The sequence below is a fragment of the Haemaphysalis longicornis genome, unplaced genomic scaffold (genome assembly GCF_048455015.1).
Source record: "Haemaphysalis longicornis isolate Haplotype H1 unplaced genomic scaffold, Haemaphysalis longicornis Haplotype H1 scaffold_9, whole genome shotgun sequence".
NCBI lineage: Eukaryota > Metazoa > Arthropoda > Arachnida > Ixodida > Ixodidae > Haemaphysalis > Haemaphysalis longicornis.
The window spans coordinates 81264963-81289219 of NW_027526460.1; the positions used below are offsets into that span (position 1 = coordinate 81264963).

Here is a 24257-nt window from a genome sequence, read left to right on the forward strand (position 1 = left end):
AGGCCATGAGCTTTGGCGTGGCAACACACCATTGGCGGCTTCGAAAACGAGAACCAGGTGGGCTGCCACGCTTGATTACTCGGGATGCGCACCCGAGACTTCTGACGGCACCCGGGGCTACGCACCCTGGTCTCCTTCAGCGTGTCCTGCAAGCTCGCTAGAAGCAGCATCTCAAGATGTCATTGACTACCTCACCATAATGAATTACTGCTACAACCCTGAACGGACATAACTGGGAAAGTGAGCGAAAGCGAATAGCTTTAAATTGCGCTTGGTTCAAGAACCTTCCAACGTTGCCGCACTGAGGAGCCGCATGTTCTGTGACGTTGTGCACATTATTGTCCCTGCATATTAAATGTCTCGTTTATCTGCGTCCTGTTTGCCGGCCTAATTATCGTGACAACTCTGGTGATCCCGCAAGGATAATATCACTTTCATTGTCTCTGTCAGTTCAGCCAAGGGGATTATAGCACTAGAGAAACTGTTAGCCCTCAACTATGGACTTGAATTAACGAAGAAGGGGTCGTTGGCTATGTATGAAAGAGCATCTCAGCAGGAGCAGAAGAGGGCTGAATGAGAGCAGAAAAAAGAAGAGAGCTAGAACAGAAAATACTAGAACCTAAACTGCGGCTTGCCCAAGATGCTTCGCCGAGGACGGTGGAGCAGACAGGAAAAACATCAGGCTCGGTATCACCGCAAGCCCCGAAGATCTGTCTTGATGGCGTCGTTCTATCAAGGCCGAGACGATTTAGATGCTTACCTTCAACGATTCGAAAGGATAGCCACAAGAGAAGGTTGCAAAAGGTCCGAATGGGCTACGGCCGTAAGCCTGTTCTTCTCAGGAGAGGCGTTCAGCATCTTCGGACGAATGCCAGCTTCGGACTCCACCGAATATAAGCAAGGGAAGATTGCTCTTTAAAGGTTTCGACAAAACGTTGAACGGTTTGGAAAGCTTATACCTTCCAATCCAGAGCTTCCCGAAACCGGTTGAGAGTTCGTTGCCCGGCTCAGCAACTACTAGGAGAGGTGAATGGAGCTTTCTGGATCGGACGAAACGTACGCAGCTATCAGAAATCTTCTCGTCACCAAGCAATTTTTATTTTTTAGCATCCCTGAGGGATTTGTGTTTTTTATAGAAAACGAGTACTTGCTCTTCAGGAGCTGGCATACTCGACTGACGGGATTACGGAGGCGCAGAGGATAAAAAAAAGTCTGGGTAGTACCACAGACTAGCTGGACATGCAGATGCCGCCCACACCAAATGCAAAATAGGCATGATCGACAAGTCGTCACGCCGGCCAGCACGCACCTATAAAATGTTTCCAGTGCAATTACGTGGTACATTAAGCAACATATTGCCGCCGTAATACGGGTGGTGGCAAAATAACCTAACTATTCAAGTTTGTCACAACAGGGGGCACAAAACGCAGGACTGTAGATTTAGGCAGCAAGACAGGGCGGCTAGAATCGTTTTTCGTAAGAAAAGAACAACAGCGCAACAACGTCAGGACAAAAAAATAAAAGAAGAGGCAGCACTTGCTCCTGTGAGCAAGCTCGACCATTAACCAATTAGACCGAGTGCCCGTCGTAGAGGGGAACTCCGAGGTCAGAAGATTGGCGGGCTGCAGGACAGAGGAGAAAATGCTGTAGTGTTGAAAAGAAGCTTGGTGTCCGATGAGCACTCTACGGGATGAGTTTTCCATGATCATGCCAGTTGACAGTAACATTGAGTGTTTGCCACAAGCGATTGTGGTAATTTCTACGCCCTATTATTTTGGAAGGATTAGCGCCAAGTTTCTGGACAACCTGTTATATGACCTCATATTGGGAAATGTTCCGGGTGTCTAAAACGCTGGCCGTCCAAATCCCAATTGGCAGACAGGGCACATGGTCTCGCACAAAGCAGTTCCGGCATCGGTCCAGAAGAAGTGCATCACAACAACGGCAGTTCACCGCACACAGAGAACATCAAAGCAAAAATATCAGCCGTTACAGGATCGACACGGGTAGAAGGGAAGAAACCACCACGTAAAGTTCGAACAATCGGATCCTTACAAGTTACCCCTAGTACGTTAGCAAAGCAACAGGAGCAAGAGCCGTCCCTGGAAGTTAGTTAGCGACACATAGTAGCGGAATGGTGAAGAATCCGTACCGTGTACGAGTTTCAAATGCTCGACGGACTTCTTTACCGAAGCTATCCGTTTAGGTCTGTCGAGAGGTCATGCAGCTGGTGGTACCTAGAGATTTACGGCAGGCGATACAGTCAAACCCGTTTATAGCGAATTGCAATGTGCACCGCGATTGGTTCGATATATCCAATAGTTCGATATAGCCGAACCCGCCTATAACGAACTTATCGTTACTAGTTCGCAATCCGCAGAAACCCCCCTCCCTCTCCCAAACTCCACCATCCCCGCATGCAGACAGGAACACAGTTAGGTAGCCGTTACCATACCCAAAAAAATCTGTTCATTGCAAGTAATAGAGCTACTTTCCGCCTGAACTGCCTACTTTGCAAAGAAAAAAAGTGGTCATTTTTGTTTTCACTTTCGTTTTGGCGGCTTCAACTAGCATAGCATTCTCTACACGAAACATTATTTGCACCAGTTCGAGTCCGCGTCCTCCAAAATCTCAGAAGCATTGGCGGAGCACATTGACTGCCGAAAGCGCTTCAATATAAGCGTCGGACGGCTTTCACTGGCGACATCATCGGGAATGTGGGAGAGCTCTTCCCACAGGTCACCGATGTTGCTTTCTTGGTCCTGACTCGCTGACTGCGCGGGTTCCGTCGAGAGTGCCGTGCGCCGGAAACAGTTACGGAAAGTGTCGGGCGTCATGTCGCCCCGTGCAAGGCGGCATGTCTAAGTCGCAACTCTTGCTCCGTGGTCACGGCCAATCCACATCTCAATCGCCGCTCCGAGACCATGCATTTCAGCGCCCATTCTAGTCGCGCAGAGTTCGATATATCGGATGTGAACTTCGTTATAAGGAATATGTTTCCCATGCATTTCCGTAAGTGAAATATTTTTGTTCGATATATAGCGTAATTCGCTATATCCGGGTTCGTTATAGCCGGGTTTGACTGTATTAAAACTAGTGCATGATGGCATGATGGCAGGCCATCAAGGAACAAGTCGACTTTGGTCAGAATTGCTTAAGAGTTTTTTTGACCTGGTACGAAAAGTGGTACCAAGCGGTACATGCGGTCCCGTGATATTTGCCAACGGACTTTTCCAACAGCCCGAGTAGTTTGAAGCCCTTCTTTGAATAACGCCTACCATTGCGACGCCATTCCACAGAGCAGCCATAAATATTGTCGGACCAATAACACAGCCTTCCGCTAACGCGAATAAATACACACTAAACTTGTTGCACATGGTAACGCGTAATCAGGATGCGGCGGCACTAAAGAATGTAGACACGGTTCAAGTTGCGGTGGCACTCCTGAAAATGTTTTCACGGTATGGTATACCTAACGAAATTGTCAGTGACGGAGGATCAAGCTTCACATTTAAGCTAACGAGGAAAATTACAGGCTGAACTCGATACAACAATTGCTGACAACGCCTTACCACCCCATGGCTAACGGGATGGTAGAGAAGTTTACCAGCACATTGAAGGACATGATCAAGAAAATGTGCCACGAGTCCCCCAAGCACTGGAACAGGTATCTCCCTGTCCTTCTATTTGCCTAACTTGAAGTACCACAAGCGTCATCTAGTTTCTGTCCAATTGAGCTGTGGTATGGAAGAACTGTGAGAGGACCTATAGCAATCCTGAAGAAACTCGTGGTATTGTGGGACTGCAGACCCACTTTAAAACGGCTTATACCTAGGTGTTGGAGCTACGAAAGAAATAGAAGGGAGGCGTCACATCACTCACCACAGCTAAACAATCTAGGTAGAGGTACAATAAGGCCTATGATAGCAGTAGTTCGGCAGATGAACGTCATAAAGACTTGGTGTGACTTCCCAGCGATAAAAAAAAACTATAAGGCAATAGAAAGAGCCAATCGGGGTTATAGGTAAGACAAATGAAGTGGATAACGAGTTGTTAGTAGATGGACGAAGGATACTCTTCCCCATTAACATGTTGAACAAGTACGAGGAGAGGCATACGTCAACAAGGCACAATACGAGTAAACCTAGCATGGCGCTAGCCGAAGATACGGATAATGAAGTACTCCCATATTCGGCAAGAAAAAGGACGGCAGTAGAAAAGGTCGAAATATGTCCATCCTGAGGGAAAGGGTAGCTATAAAACTTCATAACATGCTCCAAAATTTTGATCAGCCATTTTCGGATGTGAATGGAAGGACCTTTATACAAATATGCAAGCTGCAGCTAACATCAAAGAAGGCAGTACATGTGAAGCTATATCCCTTGCCACTACCACTGGAAGAGGATATTAAAAAATAGGTCGAATCAATGTTCGCCCAAGAGATAATCAAACGGTCTCACTCCTCACAGTGCCCTTTTAGTGGCAGTGAAGAACCCAATTGGATCGACCCGAGTGTGTGTAGATTTCCTGGGCGTCAACAAAACTTTGGTAGCCGACTCTGAGCCAATACCTAGAGTGTACGTAGTTTTCGCGAAAATCACAAACAATAAGTACTTTTCTAAGCTCGACCTCGCTAAGGGAGAGTAGCGATTCCCTATGGCCGAAGAGTCCAAAGAGAAGCAGCTTTCTCCTGTTTATTTGGGCTTTTGAATTTCATGTTTATTTTATTTGGTGTGACAACAGCTGTGGCTACTTATACAAAATTAGTAAGGAAAGTGCTACAAAAACTGCATATGTGGAACTATATTACGACATTTTGACTGATGACATTTAATGATGACTGATGTCTGATGACACTGATGACATTTTGACTGATGTAGGGATCGATAAACATGCCGAAAGTGCCATCTTGAGCTCATGCGGCAAAGAGCTAGAAAATACAGAAGATCATAAATATAGTAAGCTCCACATGCAGGGCGCTGGAGGCTACATTGTTGTCAAAAGTCCGCCTACTCAGCAGGCCTAACTCACAATGAAGGGGGCCTTGAAACGACATTTCTTTCTTTGCTTTCGGCAGGTGGAACCGCAAGGCAGTGGTACCTTTTGTTGCTTTCCTTCCCGGTCAGTTATGCATCCTGTGTGGCTGGACTTTTGACAACAGTTTAGCCTGCACATTGCTGCATACAGCTCCTGGTATAAAGTATTACTCGATCACGTCGTCTGTGCTGATAAGTGATACGAGAACAAAATCCGGTGCAGGGTAGGTTTTGGGCTGTGGTGCACTCGGCAAACATTACCAAATATTGCAAAGTAAGTTACATCTAGTACTGTAAAGTATAACACGCAACAAATGCGTTTCCGGGGATGACTGACATATTGAGCAAAAACTTGGCGCCTTACTAAAAAACCTCAAAGAGAGCGTAGGTCGGCTAAGCGGGCCATGAGAAGAATGACAGGCGTAAGGTTAAAGGAGAGAAAACAACTTTTTTTGTTTCGAGAACAAGGTAGACTAGATGATATAATTGTTCAAATAAAGAAATACACAGACTTAGTCTGGCCACGTGGGCAGGCAAATTCAACACCGGTGTACCACTAGGTTGACAAAGGGAATACTGAGAGAGGAGTCTAGAAGAAGAGAAAAGCCCATTACTCGATGGAGGAAAAAAGTGCATTTCGCAGGCAAGTAATAAACCGGGCAACCGCGGGACTACAGGGTTCAAGATGATCGGAGAGGCCTTTGCACTTGTAAGCAGGCTGTTGATGATAATCATGCTCCATCTTGTTTATTGAACTTGATTGGAAGCGGTGTTTAGTGCTTGTGTCTCACGCAAATACGGCTGCGTATATGTCAAACTAAATCCGATGAAGGGTTAAAAGAACAAGGTTGTAAAAGAAAGTAATAAGTAATGTGAGGTCTGGTTTAAAGACATTATTTTTCCTTTGTACTTTACGTTTCCTGGAATTACCTTCATCTAATAACTCCATAGTTTCCTTTTGGGAAAACGTACTGCTGAAATATCTACCCAAAACAAAATTCCCCGCACGGAACGTCAATGGGCTAGTCGCACTTTGTGCTCGTCCGCTGCCGCGCGTTAGGCTGCTTAACAACTTGTCCACACAATTTCGGCGGTTGATCTGCAGCCCTTTATCTTACCGACTTCAAGACACCTCCCCGGAAGCACTGCTCGTGGAATCTGTTTCTTTTTTTCTGCCCTTTTTTTCTGGTTTCATTTTTTCTGAGGCTTCGCCATCTCTTTAGCTTGCTTAATTTAAGAAGAAGGCAGTTTTTTTTAATTCCCAAGTATACTTGGCCGTAGAAAACCATGGAATGGCCAAACTTATTGGAAGGCTTTATAGGTTTTTTTGTATCTCTTCTCCTGCTGTGCCGGTAGTCACTGGCCCGCCGCGCGCTTTTGTTTAGATTTTTTTTTATCTCCCTACGTGGTAAAGAGGTTGCCGCTGTAGCATACGCGTGCATTCAGATGAAATTATTCATGAGCAGAAAAAAAACGAGCCTCGCCCGGTCATATTTAAAATGCGATGTAAGTATTGAGAGTACGGACCTTCTGTTCTCATTTGATCGCAAACGTCTGTTACCAATAGAGAAATTGCACCCCTTATGACTATATTCTTTGCCTGTCGTGGTATTTTTTCACTCACAACAGCCTTTTAAGCCGCATTTGCGCGTTCTTGCCTCATTCTCTGCTGCATTTGTGCCCGTGTTCCTTCTTTTCTCCCACCGATTCTCGAAAAACTTGTTCATAGTATGAGCGGCGGCCCCCATATTTCGCAACGGCCATTTTAGATGCGACTGCATCTCATTCACTCGCCTTGTCCTTCAATACGGCGTTGTTGTTGTCCGTTCACACCCCTCCCCCATTCCCCTCGCCGCGCGAGCTGCGCTCTCCGCCGCTCACCCCCTCTCCTCCCCGATAGCGAGCACTCTCTCGCGAGGGGCATTGGATTGAATTCAATTGTGTTGGCTTGGCTTGGCTTGGATTAAAGTGGATTGTGTTGGATTGTGTTGCGTCATAGCCGCGCCACGTTGCGTCATAGCCGCGGTAGTTCCAGCATCGGCGTTCCGATTTCCATCGATGCGTTGAATGGAGCCTCACAATTCTGCTTACGCCCGCGCCACCGTAACAAGCACCGATCACTGTGATAACAGGAATGCTAGCCCCACTGAAGACAAGGCTGCGAAACGGCGTGAACGTGATGCTGAACGCAAACGATTGAAGCGAGCAGCCGATTTCGAAATTCGTAAACGTGATACCGAACGAAAACGGTTGAAGCGACCAGCCGATGCTGAACTTCGTCAACGTGAAGCCGCTGCTAAACACCAACGCCGAGCTGCTGATCCAAGTACCGTTCGTCAGACCTAAGCCGCTGCTCAACGTAAACGGCGGGTAGCGAAGCTGATGCCGTTCGGCAGGCCGAAGCTTCGGCTAAACGCCGTCAAAGAACCCCCAAGATGCGTCACATCTCCACAGGATTCTCCTCGCGGGAAGGTAGGGTAATTTTTTTTCACCAACGTGTGCTGCTGCATATACCCTCCAAAATTAGACCAAAGGGTCTCTTTATGTACACAACTAATGCAACAAGCTTAGAGTATTCAAAAAAATTACACCGCCTCTCCCAAGGGAAGTATGTGGTGATGCAAAGAATAGGGGTTCCATGTAGGTTCCACACCGGAGCAGAACCGGCGCAGGCGGTGTCTCGGAGAGGAGAATGGAGGGGAGACGCGCAGGCGCAGTGGTGGTGTGCACGGCGCAACAACAACGGAGGGACATATCCCCGACTATGAGGTGGCTACTGGAGCGACAGTGTCGCCGGTGTCTTCCTGGGCCGGCATGAGACGAGCACGCTTCCCCTAAAAGTTCCTGGAGCGAGAGTGTTGCCGGTGTCTTCCTGAGCCGGCACGAGACGAGCCGAGCGGCGAGGAGGAGAACGGCGTTATCACAGCTGGCTAGGGCTCCTGGCGCGACAGTGTTACCTGTGTCTTCCTGAGCTGGCACGAGACGAGCCAAGCGGCGAGGAGGAGAGCGGCGTTATCACAGCTGGCGTGGAGAGGGGGACGAGCGGGAGAGTGGACGCTGGACAACGGAGGGACAAGGTGAGCTCAAAAGATGCTTTGCGTCTAAAACGTGCTACAAAGAAGTATTGAATGGGGACCTAATAGCAATAAAAGCATAAATGAATGTTATTTGAAGCAGCAGAACAGACGTCAGATCAGAAATAAAGATAAACGGTGAATGGCACGCCTACGAAAGCAAGTATTAAATTGTGATAGTTCTTTCCTCCTACCACAGGAAAAATGGCATAGCATCCACAGGACATTAAGAACAATATCAGAAGAATGAACAAATTGTTAGTACAACGATTAGAAAAATATATAGCATTTACAAGGAATGAAGAACAATACTAAAGATCATGAAGGGGTTAACCGCGCACAAAGACGACGACACATAAGGAAGACAAGACAGGACAAGCGCTGGACTACAAGTGATTTTGTATTCCTCCATGAAAGACGTACACCAAGACACGTACAAAAAATTAAAGCCGTTCCACTCAACGTGAAAGCTGTCGTAAATGTAGAGCAGTGATTCGCCATAACGGCCTGTGGCACCGTTATCCGCTTACTGCTACTACCCATCACGCTCTTCGCCTCCCTGTCTCACTTCTCTCTTGATGAATTGAACGGAGGTTTGTCCAAAGCAGCTGAAATTTCCCGCCTTCGCAGTGCTCGCGCGCCCCCTGCCTGGAACGAACAGCGCGAGCGGTTCTCGCACGTGCCGGCACCTTACTGCGCAGTCCACAACGCGTTGTTTTTGGCGGTCCCATCTCCCCGCGAGGGGGACTCGAGTAAATGCGTCGCATATGGGGTGGGTGTATTGCGTTAACGTTTAGTGTTTGGGGAGTTGGTGGCAGTGAATGCGTTGTATCAGCAGCTTCTTGACGTAGTTTGAATGAGTCACGGATATAAGGCGCGTTCGTAGCCTACCATTCTGTGTCGGCTTTGTGGCGCAGTGGGTAGAGCACCATGTACATTGCGTTCCGCCCGCACGGTCGAGGGATCGAAACCAGGTGCGGGATAGTATTTTTTCATATAGTGTAGGGAGGGGTGCGGACAACGACGGTGCGGACTACGACGGACGTCAACGCGGGTGACATCGTGAGTTACTGAAATGCTCTGCATTAAAAGAAGGCCCAACATATGACGTAAACACCCATCTCGCACCCTCGTTGCCCCATCTTCTGCTTTTCGTTTTCTGGGAGCGCAAAAGGTGGCATGCTGACGCAGTTTTCATCAAGACGTTCAATCTCGAGTGCCTGGATAACATGTCGCGTATGCCTGTTGTTTCTCTATAGCAACCACCGAGCAAAGGACAGGCATAAGCGAGAGCTTATCGAGGCACTCGAGACTGACAGTCTTGACGAAAAATGCGTCAGCGTGCCATCTGCTGCGCTTTCAGAAAAAGAAAAACGGTATCTGGAGCAGCGAGCCTAGAAGACAGGCCGTGAGATAAGTATTTCCGTCATTTATGTTGGGCCTTCTTACTGGATCTGTCTTGGTTTGTGTCTTTCATAGCGGAATAACAAATCAATTGTAGTTCAGCGCTGGTCCTGTTTTTTCCTTGTGTGTCATCGCCTTGGTGCGCTCTAACCCCTCCATGCTGCCCCACCAAGCCATTTTAGTGAATATTAAGTTATAATAAAAAAACAAGCGATAAAAAGATTACGGGCCTAAATAATTTTTACTTATACAAATAAACTGGAAGGTAAGATGCTTAAAACGAGTGTATCTACGATGTCATCATGACTAGTGACACCCACATTGATTATTTGAAATGCAGCAATCCCTCGTTAAGTTGAAGTAATAAACTTCTCTGAAATTTTTGAGATAAGCGTAGTTTCGAGCTGAGCGAAATGCCACAAATGTGTCGCCAGGTCACCAAAATACGAGCTAGTACTGCTGCTAACAAGAGCTATGCACCACAGAAGAGCTAGCTTTACGTCACAGGAGAGCTTTTGAAATGAAGCTAAAATAATTCGCAAGAAAAAAGTAACTGTTATTATTGCGGCGAAAGAACTACGTGACTCGCGCTTGTTTGGAGTCCACATCTAGAACTAGAAAAGCCTCTCGAGCTGCTCAACGCATCGCATAAATTGTTGACCACCACCTGCACAAACTACATTTTCCGATGTAGCCGCATTGTTTCTTATTTTACCGTTGCCGTCGCTTCTACATCGTCCGCATGATAAACTGCGTCCTGCAAAGCTATCTCCAAAATGGATGTGTCAGTCATCAATCCGGTAGAACAGTTAAATCTGTCTGGTACAGCGTGCACTCTACGTGAATGTGCCGCTTACGGTTGCGTTCGGCGCGTATTGGGTGCTAAGCCTTCGAAATGAGAACTTATCAGCTTCGTGTGGCGGGCTCTACCTTGTGTCATCTCTGTCGACATTTCGAGGTATCCAACTTCCCCCGACAAAACGTTTCGAGATATTTGGGGGGGGGGGGGCAAGGGGAGTGTAAAGATATAGCGCCTGACGGAGGTACATGCACGGCGAAAAAAAAATTCCGATTTAGCCAATATTTAAAGGTATCTGAGTTGGAGTTAGGGACGCATTACTGTACATTATGTAAGATATTGAATGCGTTTGAACAAATGGAAGGTATCTATTTATTATTTAAACTTTCTTAGCCAGTTCCAAATAATATGTGATGATAAATGAACTGTCTGCCTGCCGAGACTATTTCTGTTTTAGGCAAATTAAAATTTCTATTATTGAAAATATACTAATATTTTGGTTTATAAGACAAGTATCCTACAAAATACCTCAAAAAATGAACGGAACGAAAAACATACTGAGGATGTGCTTGACAAGATTTCCGAAAGCAAAACTGGTGCATTTTCCTGCAGGTGAGTACGCACTTGTGTAAAAGGAACAGCATTTTATAATTGCCTATCATTGTTGTCTATGGTTTGGAGAGGGGCAAGAGTGAGTTTAGTAAGCATTGGTGTAAGGCGTAACGTAGTATGTGAAGTGAGAGTGAATAGAAGAGCATTGCGTTGTGATCATATGTCGAAAAAGAAATAAAGACGTGTTTTGATTTCGTTCCGACATCTGTTGACCATTTTTATACAAGTAATAAGACAGTTACCCTTTACCACGTCTAAAAAGAAATAAAGACGAGTTTTCATTTCGTCCGAAAAATGTAGACCATTTTTATAGAAGAAGTAAAACAGTTATACTTTACGCTAAATTTTAGGTGGACCCGCAAATAGTGCCAGTGATCACTTGGATACATCGGGTTCTGCTTTGTGTAATCAGGGAGAGTAACACTAAATGGTTTTGAATCAGTCGTTGACATTACAATTTCTTTTCCAGTGAATAATTTGCACTTCGATGCTGTGACAGCTTTTAAGCGATTTTTTATATTGGTGACAGTTTAATTTTAAAACTGGAGAGGCAACACTTCTTTCGGAGTGAAAAGCAGCCACGTCGTCAGTGCAAACAATGAATTTTTATGTAGAAAGGCGCTTGTGTGGGGGTTTCTCGGCACGGGCCTGGTTACGGGTTTTCCTCGGTTATGAGGGTTTCACCGATGGTCTCGGTTCTTGCAGTAGTGCTGCCACAGGTTGCTTAAGAGGGTTCAACGCTAGTCGACTGTTATGAACGTGTCGTAGACGTTCGAGCCAAGGCCAGGGGGGTTAAAAGGAAGGTCCCCTTCACCCCGAGTGGCCGCAGGGGTGTTGGCCACCACCCTAAACACAGGAAACAATTACCTTAACATAAATACGCGAGAAAGAGCAGGGGAGCACAGTCCCGCCGGTAGCGTAGTGGTAATCGCACCAGACGCGTATTCTGTAGGTCGTGGGTTTGGATGCCACCCGGCGGGCATGTTTTTCTACACTTTCTTTCGAAACATATGTATGGTTCAACGATATCAAAATGACCTACCACATTCTGCCTTTGATTTTCTTCGCTTTTTGAGTGCCTACCCTTATTTCTGTATTATTCAACGATCCCCTCATTACCCCTTCTTATACGCTATATATATATATATATATATATATATACTATAAGAGGGTTTTCAGGCTTTATTCTTCAGCCGCACCAGCAGCAGCGGTAGCACCGAAGCACCAAGTCGCGCTGACCAGCAAGTCGAGACGGAGAGCCAACGAGACGAGACTTCTTCTTCGTCCCAGCGATGGCGATGGGACATCCACGAGTTGGTGCCTCTTCCATGTGTGGCTTCTGTGTCACATACCCACGTATTGCGAATGACCAGTGCTGTCCACGCTCCCACATTATTTAAACGAGTATGGTGTTGGCGATGGTCTTCCTTACAATTGCCCCCGGGAACGAAAGAGCCATCCTGGCGACTCAGGGAGATGAAACTACGACGGGGTCAATATAAGGCTTGAGGCGCTGAACATGGACTATATCTTTGCCGCGGCAACACTGATCGGGCGACGGAGTGAGAGGCTCAACCACATAATTTACTGGAGACGTCCGCTTGACGATGCGGTAGGGACCCTGGTAGCGCGAAAGAAGTTTACTGCTCAAGCCTGGCGTAGACACTGGAACCCACAGCCAGACAAGCGACCCTGGTGAGTAGGTAGGAGCGGGAGTCGTTTCGTCGTGGTGCGACTTCTGACGCTGCTGATCTTCCGTAGTTAACGATCGGGCCAACTGACGACACTCTTCGGCCTGCTTGGCAACGTCGGAGATGGGTGTGCACTCTGACTCATCGGGCCGATAGTGAAGTATGGTGTCCAGTGTGCATGAAGGCTCACGGCCATACAAAAGAAAAAACGGAGAGAAGCCGGTCGTGGCCTGCGTGGCGGTGTTGTATGCGTAGGTCACGAATGGTAGTACTGCGTCCCAGTCGGAATGGTCCGCCGCGACGTACATAGCAAGCATGTCACTCAGAGTGCGGTTGAAACGTTCGGTCAGTCCATTGGTCTGAGGGTGATACGCCGTGGTGGTGCGATGGATCGTGCGGCAGGACTTAAGAAGGGCCTCTATGACTTCAGACAGAAAAACCCTTCCTCGATCACTGAGGAGTTCACGCGGCGCCCCATGCCGTAAAATGAAGCGCCGAAGTAGGAAGGAGGCTACTTCGCGTGCGGTAGCAGCAGGCAGGGCGGCAGTCTCGGCGTACCGGGTCAAGTAGTCGACAGCAACAACGACCCATCGGTTGCCATCTGCAGTGCAAGGAACAGGTCCATAAAGGTCGATTCCTACACGGTCGAATGGTCTTGCTGGACACGGTAAGGGCTGCAAAGGCCCAGTTCCTTGGCGGGGAGGATATTTTCGGCGTTGGCATCGAACACACGAACGGACGTATTGACGAACGAAGCGGTACATGCCTCGCCAGTAGTACCGCAAGCGCAAACTCTGGTATGTTTTGGGGACACCAGCATGGGCGCAATGTGGCTCTTCGTGAAAATAGGCACACATTTCAGAGCGTAGGTGGCGCGGAATTACTAAGAGCCACTTGCGACCTTCGGGTTGGTAGTTGCGACGGAAAAGCAGTCCGTCGCGAAGGGCAAAGTGCGACGCTTGCCGGCGTAGTGTCCGAGATGCAGGGTTCGTTGATGAGCCAGACAGAAAGTCCAACATGGAGGAAATCCAAGGGTCTTTCTTTTGCTCGGACGACATAGAGTGGATCTCCAATGGCGACACGTAGCAGTCCGAGCTCGAGACCCGGTCGCTGTCATGAGGCAGCGGGGAGCGCGAAAGGGCATCAGCATCATTGTGCCGCCGGCCTGAGCGATACGTGACGCGAATGTCATACTCCTGTAACCGCAAATCCCAGCGCGCTAGCCGCCCAGAAGGATCTTTGAGCGAGGACAACCAACAAAGCGCGTGGTGATCTGTGACAACATGGACAGGACGCCCGTATAGGTACGGGCGGAACTTCGCAAGTGCCCAAATAACGGCCAGGCATTCTCTCTCGGTCACAGAATAATTTGTCTCGGCCTTTGTTAGCGTGGGACTTGCATAAGCAACGACATACTCGTCATATCCTGCCTTGCGCTGAGCGAGAACTGCCCCCAAACCAACCCCGCTCGCGTCCGTGTGAATTTCGGTAGGGGCCTCAGGATCGAAATGGCGCAGGATTGGCGGAGATGTGAGGAGATGGCGCAGTTTAGTAAATGCGTCGTCGCAGGCCGTGGACCACTCACAGATGCCGCCTTCTTTGCTGAGGAGCTTTGTCAAAGGCGCGACGAGAGATGCAAAGTTGCGAACGAATCGGCGAAAGTATGAACACAGCCCAATGAAGCTGCGGAGGGCCTTCACAGTTGTCGGCTTGGGAAATTCCGCCACAGCACGTAACTTGGCAGGATCAGGCAGGACACCAGCTTTAGAGACAACGTGGCCAAGGATAGTAAGCTCTCGGGCAGCAAAACGGCACTTCTTCAGGTTGAGCTGAAGGCCTGCGGTCGTCAAGCACGTCAAAATCTGCTCAAGTCGAATCAGATGCGTCGAAAAATTGGGAGAGAAGATCACAATATCATCGAGGTAACAAAGGCACGTCTGCCATTTGAGTCCACGGAGAATATTATCCATCATCCGCTCGAAGGTTGCAGGCGCATTGCAGAGGCCAAACGGCATAACGTTAAACTCCTACAGGCCGTCAGGTGTAATAAAAGCCGTTTTTGCGCGATCAGCCTCTGCCATGGGAACCTGCCAATAACCCGAGCGTAAATCAATGGAGGAAAAGAACTCTGCGCCTTGTAGACAATCAAGGGCGTCATCAATTCGCGGCAACGGATATACGTCTTTGCAAGTTATCTTGTTGAGCCGGCGGTAATCGACGCAAAACCGAATAGAGCCGTCCTTCTTCTTGACAAGTACTACCGGCGATGCCCATGGACTGGTGGAGGGTCGAATCACACCGCGTTGGAGCATGTCCTCGACTTGTTCATCGATTACGCGGCGTTCAGTGGGGGAGACACGGTAGGGACGTTGCCGTAAGGGTGCGTGACCACCGGTATCGATGGTGTGTTCGACTGTGGTGGTACGTCCCAGAGCAGTCTGGACAGAATCAAAAGACGTCCGAAATCGGTTCAGCAGTGCGAGAAGCTGGTCTCGTTGGGACGGTGAAAGGTCGGCATCAATGGCGCGAAGGAAGACGTCTGCAGACGGGGAGGATTTTGCTCCTGAAGGAGCACACAGCCCACTGATTTCAAGCGGGGTTGAATCGTCGGGCACAGCGACAGCGACAACAGAATGAACGGTCTCGACATAGCCGACGCACTCTCCGCGTTGCAAGGTGCACGGACACGACCCGTAGTTGGAAAGGAGAAGTGTAGTTTGGCAGTTACGAATGGGAAGCAGGGAGAAAGGAAGCCGAAGACAACGTCGCTGGTGAAACAGATCAGAAGGCGTAAAGAGTACTGTCGCATTGGACAGAAGTGGGCAGGATAAAGAAGCTAGCACGGCAGAATGAGGAGGAATGCTAACTTCTTCCGTGAGGACCAGTTTGATGGCAGAAGGAGCGGGCGGTTCACCGGTGGTATGATCCATGAACGGGAAGAGCTCTACTTCGGCACGGCCACAGTCGATGACAGCTCTATGTTCAGAAAGGAAGTCCCACCCCAGTATGACATCGTGGGAACAGGAAGGCAGGACAACGAACTGAACAGCATACATGACGTCCCGAATAACGACACGGGCAGTGCACATGCCAGTTGGATCAATGGGATGAGCCGTAGCAGTCCGTAATGAGAATCCAAGATGCGGCGTCCTAACCTTCTTCAAGCGGCGGCAAAGTTTGGCGTCCATGACAGAAACGGCGGCTCCAGTATCGACAAGGGCTAGGACTTCAGCGCCATCTATGGTAATATGAATGACGGTTGCGGGAGAGGGCGGAGGCCTTGGGCAGATCGACGACGGCGCAGTTCTTGCCTCCGGAACTGCGGCGCCTAGTTTTCCGCTTCCGTTGGAACAGGACGACGACGCATGGGAGATAGTGAGCGGCGTCGCGGAGATGAAGACCGATGGCTTCCGAAGTCACGACTATCGGGCGGCATAGACGTCATCGGCGAATACTCCTGCATGAGTGGGGAATGGGCGTAGGAAGAAGCTGCGGCAGGGTTGCGTCCTGTCACCGCGGCGCGGCGGCAATAGCGTGCCACGTGTCCAGGAGCCCTACAGGCAAAGCAAATTGGGCGATTGTCCAGCGTCCTCCAAGGGTTGGTGAGCGAGGGACCAGACAACACCGGCGGACGTAAAGGCCGGGTGGTGGGGAAAACGACGGGGCTCCGAGGCATGTACCTGGCAGCGACTTCAGCGTAAGGTCGTTGAGGGATAGAGTCGGCAAAGTGTATTGGAGCGGCCATCGTCACGGGGTGCATAGAGTCTGCATAAGGCAGGGTTGAAGTCGCTGGAGCTTGGGGTATGGTGGCGGCATAGGGCACAGGGGCAACAACGGGGCTTGACGGCAGTGCAGCTGGGAGGGAGTCAGCGACTTGCTGCTGGATAACGGTCCTGAGTTCAGGGCTGAGAGAAGATTTTTGCTCGGGCACATAGTTGATGATGGACAACTGCCGAGCCACTTCCTCTCGCACAAACTGCTGGATCCGTTGAAACAAGGTACCGTCGCCGTCATCAGCGGCCAAGCTGGAGACAAACTGATTTTCTGCGAGGGGTCGCCGAGTGAGAGCCCTTTGCTTCCGCAACTCGTCGTAACTCTGACAAATAGTAACGACCTCGGCCACAGTTTGGGGGTTTTTCGCCAACAGCATATGGGAGGCATCGTCGTCTATGCCTTTCAGAATGTGTTTTATCCTTTCTGGTTCGGGCATGGCACTGTCAATCTTACGGCACAGGGCGACAACATCCTCAATGTAAGAAGTGAAGTTTTCACCCCTTTTCTGTGCCCGCTCACGCAAACGCTGCTCTGAGAGGAGTTTTCGAGCAGCGGGGCGACCGAATGATTTTATGAAGTCGTCTTTAAACTCAGGCCACGTTTTAAGACGTGCCGCGTTGTTCCAGAACCATTGCTCTGCGAGCCCAGTCAAGGAAAATTCGACATTATTCAGCTTGAGGCGGTCGTCCCAGTGGTTATGGGTACTCACTCTTTCAAAAGTAGCAAGCCAGTCCTCTGCGTCTTTCTCGTCGGTGCCGTTGAATGAGGGAGGGTCCCGCTCACGAATTGCACCCGCGCAGACGATAGGTGTTTGGGCAGGCCGGGGGTCATCGTTGCGAGACATGCTGGGAGGGTCGAGTGTCCGGTTGCGGAGCTCCAGCGTATGAGAACGAAGATCGTTGCACCTCCACCAAAACTATAAGAGGGTTTTCAGGCTTTATTCTTCAGCCGCACCAGCAGCAGCGGTAGCACCGAAGCACCAAGTCGCGCTGACCAGCAAGTCGAGACGGAGAGCCAACGAGACGAGACTTCTTCTTCGTCCCAGCGATGGCGATGGGACATCCACGAGTTGGTGCCTCTTCCATGTGTGGCTTCTGTGTCACATACCCACGTATTGCGAATGACCAGTGCTGTCCACGCTCCCACATTATTTAAACGAGTATGGTGTTGGCGATGGTCTTCCTTACAATATATATATATATATATATATATATATATATATATATATATATATATATATATATATAAGTAAAGAGTCGGATACACAGCAAGAACAATAACAAACAATGTTTACTTACGTAGCGGCAATGGGACTTGCCTTCATCAGAGTAAAGTTACATGATTATGTAATCATGTAATCATGTAACTTTAATCATGTAACTTTACTCTGATGAAGGCAAGTCCCATTGCCGCTACGTAAGTAAACATTGTTTGTTATTGTTCTTGCTGTGTATCCGACTCTTTACTTATACTATCTCTGCGCGCTTTGTGAGTTTATCTTTCTCTAGATTTATATATATATATATATATATATATATATATATATATATATATATATATATATATATATATATATATATATATATATATATATATATATATATATATATATATTTTAATGTATATACGTTCAGAACGCAATCTAATGTAAACCTATCTTATGAATTTCTTTATTTAAAGAACTAATTCGGATTCCCCTGCAAATGCCTATATGGCTCAATGCTTTTATAAGCTCGAATTACCTAAATTTGTTCAGCTGCATTACCCAAGTATTTCTAGAGATAGGCAAACTTAAAAGGGGGTAATTTCGCATCTGTTTGTTCAGAATGCCGCGAAGTCTATTGCGCCACGTAAGAAAAATAACGAAGAATATGGTTTTGCATCTACGGAGCTCTACGACCAAAACTTAGCAGTACCCTTGCCACAGACCACGGCGTCCCGCACAGCACGATTCACACAGTCTCAAAGGCCTATGCCGCCATCATCCATTCCTCTACGTCTAGAATTGCGCGGAATAAGTAACCCCACGATCACCCCCCACGTTAAGTTGGAGGAAGCCCTGTGTACATGGGTCATGGTTATGGGACCCAAGGACTCTCCGCTTAGCTGGGATTTGGGTCAACAAAAAGCGCAGTGTTTCAGCAAGGCTTGGGAGTGGGCTAGTTGGTGTTTTAGCATCTTGACATAGTTAGCATCTTGACATAGTTGATAGTTTGCGCCTCACCTTGTATGTTTTTGTGGTATTAACCCTGTCCTACGTTTCGTGTCAGGCAGCGCACCTCTGCACTTCAAGACGCAGTGTTTCGCGCGTCTGCTGGGGTCCGACATCTTCAGTGGTATCGCCGTGTGGCTTAATATTTTCACCACGGACGTTTATCGCATTGCCAAGTTTTTGGCAGGCAATCGCCGCTGCCGCTGCAATTACGATGTCATAGTAGCTTTCTGATGTGCCTCCGTTTTGATATCGCGTCAAAGTATGGAATCAACTGCTTGCAAATTGACAGTCCCGATTTTACGAACGTCTCAATTTAACAAAATAATTTTGAATTCCACTATTATGACTGCCAGCCTATTGTGGCAACTAATGTTATCAGAAGGGAACCATACAAAATTTTCTTCGTCTGCATACAGAGTCGCACCCATGCCAATAATTGATGGGTAAATAACATTGAAGGTACAAGACATCAATATATTTGCTTGGCTTCTTGCATCAAAGTGAACTATTATGAATGGGCCATGGACCATGCAGGCAGAGAAGAACGTTGATTAACACGCTGAAGACTATATTTAATAGGATGAAGCACAAGCACAGGACATGACCATAATAGACTACCGGAAAAGTTAAACACAGTCTGGCAGATGGAAAAGTCAAAGAACTAATCGAAGTGACCAATAAGGAAATGTCATGACGCTCCGATGGGATACGTTTCTAGCAGCCCAGACGAGTAGACAGATGGCGACGAAGCCTGTAGTCCATGTAAGCATCGAGCGCAGTCATGCTAATCTAGGAACGGCCGCACCCAACAGCAAGAACGGAGCGTCAGCAGTTAGCGCACCAGCAACTTGTGCTGAGATGTGATGTGGGGCCGTGGCGAAGGGTAGCGACGGTCCTGTTCAGGCGCACCAGCACCACGATTACGGTGCCGAGATGTGACCTCGAGCCTTGGTGGAGGGTATCGACGGCATCGTTCAAGGTGGCCCGAGGACCAGGCATGCCTCGTGGTCATTTCCACTAAACCGCGCCCTGTTCCGCTGCTTGGCTTCCAGCCGTCGTCCTCGAGCTTCCGCGATCACTCACCCGCGGCTTCTATTCCCTGTCATCGCCGCTGTCGTCATCGCTGGCTCAATTTCGCGGCTAATCTCTCGCGTGGGCATCTATCACATGAACAATATAACTGATATTTGACGAAATTGGAGACGACAACTGAGGTTGTGGCGCAAGAGATGGTGTTTACATGGGTCATAAATGGGGCCATGATAAAGCGGCCAGCTCTGTTCATTGAAAAGACAGCTGGGTCCCGATAATCAATATACCAATTTTATCGCAAACTGGTAAACACAAATGCAGATATTTAAGAAAACATGTTAAGCAGTCTGAGTTTTCTAGCTACTTTCCGGCAACTTTTCTATGACAGCCTAAAATCAGGGCAATTCCCCTTCTGCGTGCTACCCTGTGGATATGTTACACCTGGCGAGGGTTTAGAATACGTGCAGAAGCTGGAGGTGGCGTGCACGAATTTTATGTGGGTGAAGTGCCTACGGGTTGGAAGCCGTAAACAAAATTGTATGTTAGCGTTATCAATCCTGATTACACAACTTCAGGTGCTAAAACCGCTGGAACACGACCATTACTTAGTAATACTATCCCGGTTCAGCGCGCCTAAGCTGCACAATGCCTGTAAGGCGGAGTGCTGTAGGGGAGTGCTCTAGATGACTTTGCACATTTGGGGGGGTCTTTACATCGGCACAAATCTTGACAAAGGGGCATTTTTGATTTTCCCTCCATCCGGAAAGCGGCCGTCGGGGCTGGGAACTAACACGCGTCATTAGGCTCAGCCGCACAAGATTTGAGCCACTGAGCCATGATGCTAATGATGCTAATTTAATAACCTTTGTTCTGTGCGGAGGCGCACCTCGCTACCGGGGATTGTTTACTGCTAGACTTACACTCAAATCCTCTTCCTTGCATTTATTACTCGGCGTTACATCGTGTCCTGGCTCAGCGAAGGGGCACAATATATGAACTATGAGTAAAGTTTAAGTTATGTTGTTTGCTTTTGTAAAAATCGGCTAAGTTTAGGTAACAAACATTGCCATGTATACAAGCGCTTCAGCTTTCGTATAATTTGCGGCAGAATCCTGACTCCGTTTAGTGCGCCTATACTGCCGAACGGATTGGTGCGGGTATGACGTTTTAGATACATTAGGTCGTGCATACGCGAACCTTATCTCGTTGCCCTACAAGAACGCTGTACGGAGCATGAACACACTGTATTTTACATGATGATATTGTGAAAATCTAAGCTTTAGGTTAAAGTGTTCTGTGTACTTTTGATCCGCGAGTTAGCGGGATGTGCAAAAAAGCTCAAACTGAACATTACGTACATGGTTTAGCGCAGTATTGTTGCCACAGTTTCCTCTTCTGAAAGCATTGCTAGGGACTCACACGGTTACGACCAGCCCTTTTGAAACACTGTAGTTCGATGTGCTATGATACATCCAGCAAAAGTGTTTTTCCCGACCCAGGTGTTACTGCGCAGCTGCTGCTACCATAGTGACGTATAATGCAGCAGCTGTGTTTTCGGTTCTTCTTAATGGGGACACAGTGAAGTGGCCATTTTACTGCGAGAGGCGTACGTGCCCAACAAGGCGGAAAACACGGCGTTGGGAGCAGCAAATGGCCAAAAATGGAAAGTTCTCACGGGAGACATGACTTTCTAACAAAGGGTTGCCATCTAGAGAAATAAAACACAACAAACGGGAACAAATGCTGGCCAATAAAGCGCGCTCTAGGAGCGCGCTTTCTTGTTGGTTTTAAAGCACACGAAGGGAAGTCGCCTTTTTTTTTTTTTTTTTACGGCTTCGGACTACCTGGCGTCGTGTACCGGTATAGAAAAGGCTTCGATATCTGGTGCACAGCCGGTTTCACCGTCGTCTCAGCATCGCCTGCCACGTAAGTACGACATCAAGCTGGAAGCGCAGGTGGTGTGACATTCCAGTGAAACTCTTGCAGCTTTACCGTTCATGCCATGTAAGCAGGCCAATATTCTTGCTTCTATGATTGCCGTGTGCCATGACGTGGATTGTTATGCACAAGCATAGCTGTGAAAACAGCGCAACCAAGGAAAATGTCAGCGCTAGCGTGGCCATAACAGCTGTTAATCTGGCATTTGTGGAGGTTTTCTGAACAAATAAGTGGTGAAGCGTAAGAAATCAACCGTGGGTAAGCAATAATCCTCAGAAGAGGAGGATAGTATCAAACATTGTTTGTAAAATAAAACCCATCGATGAGTTTATTACACGGCACAATATACCGAATTTTACTACAGTGTGTATGAAACATTAATATAATGGTAACATTTCTTGAGTTCCTACTGCTTAGTACAGAAGATTTGTCAAGCTAAAACGAAGAAAAAGAGCTCACATTTAGAGCAGCAAAGGCGGTGCATCTCCGTCACAGAAAACGTTAGACGGGATGCTAGAAAACGCCTCGTTGTTAGCCGAATCGGGCATCAGACACCTATCACCTGGACTTGTCACTATTAAAATGTTTAACATTACGACGGTTGAAAACTCCAGATGTAATGTCGAAGCCCATTCAGAACGCTCGTGATGTTGTTAGCACCTTTTTTTATTGATAAAAAAGCGCCCAGAAGAAAACCTGTATTCGATTGCAGCAATGTCTTTCGAAAACACCAGCACGCCGACAGCTGCGACACCGGTGTTGGCATATCGTTGGGACCTTATAAATACTTCCAGGATCTCACAAAAGCCAACAAAATGATTACGAGAGCTGCCAGCATGCTTCTATCCTTGCTCACCGGTACGTTGTTACCCTAGACCACAGACAACGTTTACAATGCAGTTCACGAAACAAACTTCACGCAGAGAGCGGGCTGGTACAGAATAAAGTGCACATACTTGGGCGGCATTTCGAATGCAGACCTGTCGCCATAAAGGAGGAGCATACCTTGCGAAGTTCAATTCTTCAATTACCCTGTGAGGGTTTCGGCGTTTATCTGGAGCCTACACTAGATTCTGCAAATGTTAAATTAGCGTGAAAGATCAGGTGTGTGACCAATGAAATTGCGCCTGTCGGAGTGAAGCCTGTCAAGTAAGTTTACAGAATGAATGCTACTGAATGTTTACAGAGAAATTTACAGAATGAATGCAAGCGTCCAAGGTGAGTTGTCTGCAACCGTTTTCTTCTCATTTGTTACACCACTCTCCGGATATGCGACTACTGCCACTACTCGAAACTAGACGAGGCTGAATTCATTGGCGATGCTAATTGCAGCGGCTTCTGACAGCTTCAATCTTTAGGCTGCCAAGGGTAAGCTGCACGGGATGCTCAGAGGACAAGATTGAGGGGACGATGCTAGCGCATATGCTCATCGGTTCCGGCATGCACGGGTTTACCAAATCGTACGGACCTATTGGTCCGAGGTACTTCGTCCTCTGGCATAAACCATCATGAGGCACGCAAACGTTCTCCAGACAAAATATGTGAATAAAGAGAACGGCTGGATGTCCTTGCCTGGCCTTGTCTACATTTTTTTGCCTAGAAAACGTCTTCGTGCTAACGGTCGTTGGTGATGAAATCCTATTAGGGAGTGTAGCGCCTCTGTAAAATCTACCGCCTCGCAATTGTTTGAGCTAGTTGATGTGTCAAAGAGTTTAACCTACGCGATATTCAACGTATTGAGCCTCATGGCGACCTACAGCGTAAAAGATGCCAGGCTCAACTTCCGCCCATATATTTTTGCTCCCAGATGATGGCACGAAAGAGGAAGACCTTCGTTGTCCGTCATCCATGGTGGACGTATTAGAACTGGGCCGTTAAAATAATGAATCTCTATAGGATAAACGAGATTATTCAAGCTGCCCTGCCGCTCGAGCGCAACCATTCCCATTCACCATACTGGAACGACTTTCAATTTTTTTCAGAAGCATAGCAATTGGGGCGCATCCTCAGGCAGCCTAAGCAATCCTGTGCCCTATTCACTTGCCAGTCTTTCAACGTTCTAGGGAAGACCAGTCCCCAGAGAATGCTGTTGTAGCCACGCTATGAAGCTCGTGTCGGGGGTATGTCCACCGCCAAAGGAGAATCAGAACGTTTCGGACATTTCTAGTATAATTTCAGCAATTGCGACACTCAGGTTACTCAACCAACTTATGAAGCACAGCTTTCTACTTCCACCAGCCAGCGGTTCTTTCGCGGCGTGTGAGACAATGAACCCCTAACGCCGCGGAGGCTTGCACGAGAGAGGGGGGGGGTTCACTCATGGAGCACACGATAGAAGGCGCACCGAATTTACCCCGCGTTCCCCCAGCGGAGGGGCCTGCTCGCGGGCGGGCGCGTCGGCGGTATGGCTTTGTCGTCTGCTTTAGACACGATTGTTTTCGGCCTGTTTTGGCGCAGCTTCCCATCCCATGTGCAGTTCCTTCTCACGGCTTGACTACCATGTTCAACAGCACCTTCTGGGCAACCCAGACCCGACAGAATTGAGTATCGTTCGGCAAAGATACGTTAAGGATTACTTTGCAGGGCAGAAAAACAAAATGTAGAGATGTCATACAGATATCTGGCTGCTAGAGAAGCGCTACCTTTTGCGCAGTGGTTGACACGAATGGGACTCCGTTTTCT

At 48.0% G+C, this 24257-nt stretch overlaps 1 protein-coding gene across 2 annotated transcripts in view; it reads right to left on the reverse strand.

Moving 5' to 3' along the window:
* LOC144151665 (sodium-coupled monocarboxylate transporter 2-like) overlaps positions 1-21124 on the reverse strand; it is a 76086-nt gene extending 54962 nt beyond the window's left edge. For both annotated transcript variants that reach the window (XR_013318934.1, XM_077682781.1), the window contains exon 1: positions 20996-21124. The gene's annotated coding sequence lies outside the window, so the exon portion shown is untranslated. The remainder of the gene's footprint in view (positions 1-20995) is intronic.
* Between the last annotated feature and the right edge of the window lie 3133 nt (positions 21125-24257).